The sequence below is a fragment of the Camellia sinensis genome, chromosome 8, assembly GCF_055761805.1.
Source record: "Camellia sinensis isolate YWXY chromosome 8, ASM5576180v1, whole genome shotgun sequence".
NCBI lineage: Eukaryota > Viridiplantae > Streptophyta > Magnoliopsida > Ericales > Theaceae > Camellia > Camellia sinensis.
In genome coordinates this window covers 111423345-111430260 of record NC_138968.1, presented here as the reverse complement: position 1 = coordinate 111430260, position 6916 = coordinate 111423345, and the positions used below count along the sequence as shown (strand labels likewise).

The following is a 6916-nucleotide window of genomic DNA, read 5'->3' as shown; positions in this document are numbered from 1 at the left end:
TCAACCACGACGTGCCTATTATGTAGGTCGTGAATACTAATAATAATGATTTTTTTACGGCTTGCAATATTAGCTGTAAATAATAAAACTTTCTACAACGTACATTTGGCATGCCATTAATACATCAACTTTACATGACACATGTACATCAGTCGTTAAAAATATTGAACATTTCACGTCGCACAAAAAGTCAACCGTTAAAAATATTACACTTTTTATGGCGCACAAAAAGTCAACCATTAAAAAGTACACTTTCCACGATGCACATATGCTAGCCGTTAAAAATATTTTACTTTTCACAACTCGCAATTTCTATCATGAATAGTATGACCAAAATAAAAATAGGCGCCAAAATAAAAATTTTGAGCGCTAAACACCAAAAAAAAATTTAAAAAAAAAAAAAATCAAAAACTCTAACTCTTCAATCTTACTAGAAACCCTAACCTCATACTCATCATCATCAAAAACCCCAACTCTACAAACCCATACACAGTCACACTTCCTCTCTCTCTCCTCTGCCTCCAACATCACCACCACTTCCACTATGACTGTTGGGCCGCCGCCATCACCTCCGTTACCGCCCTCTCTCTCTCTCTCTCTTCTCGGCATGTTGCTTCAGGACATCGATTTGCTTTCGGTAGCTTACTTCTCTCTACATTTTTTTTTCTCTCTCCTCATCTTCTCTTTTCCTCACCATATCGACGACGATCTCCCCTGCCCTTTATTCTTTTTCCATGGCCGCTGCCTTTTTCACCCTCACATCCACCGCACACCACCACTACTACCATTTTCACCATCTTCATGCCATTCTCGGATGACGACAATATGAGATATGAAGAAGGCTTCAAATTTGTTGGATTTATGGTAGATCTGAGATGTGAGGGCTCTTCCTTTACTCCTATAACCACCAAGATGAACGATGGAGGCCAAATCTATGTTCGATTTTTGTTGGCTCATGATCTATGTTCAAAGTTATATATATATGTATGTAAAGCTTCAGTGATTTCTATATATGTGTGTGTTTGTGTGCAATTGGGTATTTGATTGTTCGATTTCCAAACCCTAATGGCGGAAATGGAATTTCGACGTCTATATACGTGTATAATTGGGTATCTGATTGTTGTTTGATTTGGTTGTTGGAAACCTAGAGGAAACGATTTTGGTTACGTTTATCCAACTGTTGATTACTAGGTACATGCTGATTTACAGTCACAATTGAATTATTTTTTGCGTTGATTTTTGTGTGATTAGAATGAAATTGAGCTAGGGCTAAATTAGAGAAGTTGTTCTGATTGTCGGATTTGATTATTTTGGATTGATTTGAGGGATGTTTGATGGAAATTATTGTCATTTTGGATTCGAGTGTTATTAATTTGAAAGAAGTGTTTTCAATTCCCTTTTCTAATTGATTTTGAAGGTATATATTGATTTAAACTTTAAAATTTTGAAATTTTTTTTTCTGTACTTAATATCAACATGCATATTTATATAGGTTGATTTTTTTTTTCCCCGTTGTTGAGTGGAAAAAGAGGTAAGCTTTATGATAGGTCTAACAGTTTAATTGCCATATTGTCCAATGCATTGTCTTGATTGTTAAATTATATGGTTATATTATAGTTTATGTTATTTTTGGGAAATCATATGCGGTTAATCTGTGGAGGGGAAAGGGCCTAAGTGAGGTAATTTCTACTAATAATGGTTTTATATTCTTACTGTTTGACTCGAATTCTAATAATGCTAGTGCTATTGAAGATGGTCCATGGTTTTTTGGGGGTCACTTTCTGATCCTGAAGAAAAGGCACAAGATGATGAGGCCAACCAAGATGATGAGGCTAAACCTAAGGAAGATGCAGTGCAAGCAGAGCTGTGGTTCTTGCCACTGCTCTCCTTGTTTCCCTTTCACTTCACTTGGAAACAATTCACGCTGCTACTTTCATTGTCGGTGATTCTTTAGGATGGGATTTTAGTGTTGGAAGCTGAACAAATGGGAAGCAATTCAAGGCCGAGGATATGCTAAGTAAGATGAAATACTCTGTCTTTTCTTTTCTTTCATTAAAGTTCTTACTTTTCTTGAGTAAACCTTGATTTTATTTTTCCCATGGATGTTTGCTATTTTGTGAGAAATAGAATATGTTATATGGATGTTCTAAAATTTTCATTACACAACTGGCTGTAAATTAATAATGGAAGTTCAAGATTGTTTAAATTATATGATCATAACTGAGAGTAGATCCACTACCTTTTGATGAATATCATTCCTTGGATTCTACATTTCCCTTAAATTGTGATTTTCTTTTGAATGTTTCTTATAAATGTTTTAAATTATTTTATCTTTGATTTATCATAAATTTTTTGAAATTATTTTGATGTTATTGTTTCATTGATTTGATTAATTTTTTTTTTTTTCGTGGAGTTTAGTTGATCATTTTTATCCTTTAACTATCAATTTCATCTATTTAGTGTTCTATTTTCTAGAGTGTTCTATTTCATCTATTTGATTTGATTAATGTTTTTTGCATTGGAGAATTTTGCATGTATACGTATACACACTCATATATGTTTGATTAAGTTGGTTAGAATTGATACTGGTCTTGCCCCAAAACCCTAATTGATGTGTTCAATTTCATGTACATATATGGTGCTTGGTTGCTGAAGACAACGTGTTTGACAAAAGTCCCAAGTGAGGTGAGCTTCCTCTTGCTTTGATTCTCTTTTCTAACTAACCAAACAGAGTATTTTTCTTATTTGATTACTCTAGTTGATTGTATGTTACAATTTTTAGCCTAATATGTATTCCTTTTTTTTCTTTTTTCTTTTTTTTTTTAATCTGTTAAAAATGGTTGAGAGGAAAAGTAAAAGCTGTTCCTTCTGGGGATAGTTTCGTGATAATGGGGAGCACCAAGGCAGAAATCCCCCCTGAGAAGATAATCACTTTGTCATCCTTATTCTCCAAGATTGGTAAGTTTAATCAGTCTGCATTATTTGTTTCATATTTTGTACCTTATGTTCATCTTGTTTGTTTCTTTATTTAACCCTTTCCCATTTACATTTCTAGGCCCGTAGAAGTGGTGTTGATGAGCCATTTGCATAGGAAAGCAGAGAGTATTTAAGGAAACTGTGTATGGGAAAGGTGCTCATTTAAATGCTTTAGCTATAGCTATGATTGCAATCTATCATTTTCCTAATGAATGAGTAAGGTATTTTTAGATCTGAACCAATCTGCTTTTGAATAGGATGTCACATTCAAAGTGGACTATACGGTACCATCTATTGGGCGAGAATTTAGCTTTGTTTTCCTTGGTGATAAGAATGTTGCATTGATAGTTGTTTCTGATGGCTGGGTAAAGGTACATTACTCTTGATTTGTGCATACATTTTTTATTTTAATATCGAATTTTAGTTGTCTATGGGTGGGCAATTGCTGAATCTGTTGGGTGCAGGTTAGGGTGCAGGTTAGGGAGCAGGGTCAATAGAAAGGAGATGCTAGTCCTTTCTTAGTAGAACTACTACGTCTTGAAGAGCATGCCAAGCAACAAGGGCTAAGACGTTGAACCAGGGTTAGTCTAAGTTCTTTACTTCCGTTTTCTCCCCATACTTTTCCTATTTTTCAAGTACAGTGGAGTAGCTATAGTATAAGTTATGTACCTTCCCCTCCTATTTGTCCATGCCATAATAGCTACATAGTGCACTTGCACTATAAAAACCCATTCTTGACTTATGCTAAGAAATTTATAGTATTGTTTTTGTTTTCAAAAGAATGAGTGCTATGCTGATAGGCTTGCCAACTATTACTGGTTAAAAACAACCCTATATAATTTTCCTTTCAATTCTTTAACAAGTGAAGGTATGGAGCAGTCATCTATAATATTGAACATTAAGGAAGCATGTCTCTTGTTTTGACAGGCTAATAGTTCCGATCTTAGATGTTACCAGATTTGTTGATTGTTATGGATAACTTCATTTATTTAGGCGTGTAAGTCGTGTCAATATAATTGGTCACTATAAGGTAGATTTTGAGCGACATATTTTTTCTTAATAAAATCACTACTCTTTTGACATTTTTCCTACTGCAAATGTTGGGGAAACCATATCCTTTGAATGTAAAAAAGAAAACTACATTATTATAGTAATCCATGAGGAGTTAAACTTTGGTCGTTTTGCTTTGAAAAGACCACACCTGGCCACAGATTGCAAGTCATTTGCTTTAGGTGTCCTGTTTTCAAATTTTAATAAATGTTTTACTAGTGATGGAGAGATTAAATGAGAAACATTTTCAATAGAAAACTGATAGTAATTGGTTGAGAGAGAGCATCATATATTATTGGAAAGAGATTATTAATGATTTTAATACTACCTTCTCTCTTTTATTTTGTTGGGAGCAGTGTATGCTTCTCCCTTTCGTTGGTTGTTGTTTAATTATTATTATTATTATTATTATTATTATTATTATTATTATTATTATTATTATTATAAGTTTGTGAAATAATTGCTTGAGCAACACTATGCAAAATGGATTTTTAAACTACTTTTTTTTTTCCCTTTTTTAAGGGACTAAAAACTGGAAAAAAGTGTATTTGGAAATGGCACCACATATGCCATAAGTTCTCTTCTCCTCTTTCCTCTATAGTTCCTTAATTGTCTGATTCATCTATATTGGGATGGCTGCTACTGACTCTTTTTGTCTATTATATTTTATCTCATCACTGGTATTGAGGCAATGCTCATATGATATAGAGAAGAACTATGGTTTAAGTAATTTATCGATCAAACAAGATTGCTCACTAGTGATGGACAATAATGAACTTCCTTGCCAGCAAGAAAGCACCTTATAAGTAGGGCCTAGGACCCTGTTGTTTATTTCTTTTTGTTTAATAGTAAACATAAGATATGTAAGCTTCTGGGAAAAAGGAAAGGAGTGTGGAAGATAGTTCTTCTTTTTCTTCTTCCTTGCACCTGCAAGATACTTGCATAACAGAGTTTTTACAAAAGAGAAAGTTCCTAAAGATGATGTTGTAAATACTGTTAACATGATCAGGTTTAGAGTTCTATCTCTCAAAAACTTGAAGAGAAATTCAAAGGATGAGTGGTTTTTGTCCAAATGGAGACTTCCAGCCTCTATCCTTAAAGAGGCTTCGACTTTATGAGTTGGCTGTGTTTTGTAACCTTTTTGTTGCAGACGGTTTTTTCCCATCCATGTGTGCTGGTGTATGGTTGCTGTTGAATTAAAAAATGTGGAAGATAAGAGTTTTGAGGGTTGAGTGTTGTGAGATTCCATATTCTGGGTTAAGTGGCTATGAGCTCAAAATGAGTTTTGTATATACTGTGTTTTTCCTAATTGTTTGCTATGCAAGTTGCAAAGTTGGCCTTCATTTAGGGCCAGCGAATTCAGTTTTGTGAGCACATACTTAGGGTGTGGAGTTGGCAATGAGTTGTAGGTTGAGAGAAGGTAAGTTATAATTTGTGTCCTAACTTTGTTGGTTTTGCAAGTTCTCTATTACTGGTGCTATTGTTAGGGAATTCTTTGTTTTGTGAGCCCAGTGTCTGTGAGGATAAACTTTTGTTTTTTGTGTTCACTGTTATTTATCTTCTTGTTGAGAGTTTGAGTTTGTGGGTCGAATGATCTAAGTATATACTAAGTGTGGTTGTTGCTAGTTCATTTCATCTTGCTTACTATGTTTGGATATTCCAGGTTATGCAGATGGTTTGGCTGGGTATGATCTAGGTAGCCCAGTCAATTTTTAGCAAATTCTTCTTGGTTTTATCAGAGAGTGATGGTGTTGTACGGGAGCCAGGCTGCAACTTTGCGCTAGTTCTAGTTCTTTGTGCCTTGGGTCAATCCATTGTTCTATTTATTTTCTTTCCTCCTCTCAGTGCTTTGTGATTTTGGAAATTTTCTTTTTATTTCAGTTGTGTATCAGTGTTACTGTCCCTTCTCCTGCGGGCTGTGGAGGAGATTTGTTCCTTGGGTAGTTGTCGGTTATGGTGTCCCCATGAAGCTTGCTGTTATACTGTAACCAGATAGTGATATACCCTGAAGGCCTTGGTACAGAGTTATTGCGGCTACTCATACATATGGAGGCTTTTTAGTTTGTCTACAGGTCTTTGTGTTACCATTGCTTATTGGTTGTGATAAAGTAATGCCTTGGCTTAGTTGTTTGGACTTAGTCGGTTTTGCTTTCCTGGTTTTCTCTGTTTGCTGATATGGGCCCTTTTGTTCTTGTTCTGCCTCCCTATTTTCTTTTAGATATGGTTGTTGAACAAGTTGTTTGGCCCCTTTGGTTTTTTCTTTCTTTTAGGTCTTTAGCTTGGTTATAGTTTTTGTTAGTTTGGTTTTATTGTATAACTATCGTAAGGCCTGAGGTATTGCCCTTGGAATCTTATATATTTTCCTGTTTTATTTTATGACTTATTCACCAAAAATAAATAAATAAATAAATAAAAATTGGTGTTTGATTAATGCTTATATATATATATATACACACTTGTGAAGCTTGTTTGTAATGTTTTCTTAGATTATACAGAACATGTGAAACAAAACCTGCTAATTTTTATTTTTATTTTTCTTAAATATACATATTCTACGACATGCGAAAAATGCTGTGAAACTTCGGCTATCCACGGTAGGCAAAATAGGTCATTGTATTAAATATTCAACGACTAGTAATGAACGTTGCGGTTTGTCCCTTGAATAACGGTATGCAAAAGTAGTTGTAGAAAATTCAAACACGAGATCTGTTGTTAAAGGGTTTTTAACGGCGTACTACGACATGCCGTTAAAGTAAATTACTTTCCATGACTGGTCATAACACGGCTTTACCTTGCGCGTCGTAGAATCATTTTCACGATGTGCATTTGGGGCCGTAAAAATCCTTTTTTGTTGTAGTGTGTAGCACTATTAATAAATGGGTTATTGTTA

At 34.6% G+C, this 6916-nt stretch overlaps 1 long non-coding RNA gene across 3 annotated transcripts; it reads left to right on the top strand.

Moving 5' to 3' along the window:
* The first annotated feature begins 447 nt into the window (after positions 1–447).
* LOC114262801 (uncharacterized) lies at positions 448–6457 on the top strand. Of its 3 annotated transcripts, none has more exons than XR_014337989.1 (8): positions 448–1679; positions 1753–2017; positions 2656–2685; positions 2854–2958; positions 3056–3130; positions 3234–3347; positions 3441–3557; positions 5690–6457. It is a non-coding gene; the product is annotated as an uncharacterized LOC114262801 (long non-coding RNA). The 3 variants fall into 3 exon arrangements; XR_014337990.1 differs by having other exon boundaries at positions 461–984; positions 1742–2017; XR_014337991.1 differs by having other exon boundaries at positions 464–877; positions 1742–2017.
* Positions 6458–6916: the final 459 nt, after the last annotated feature.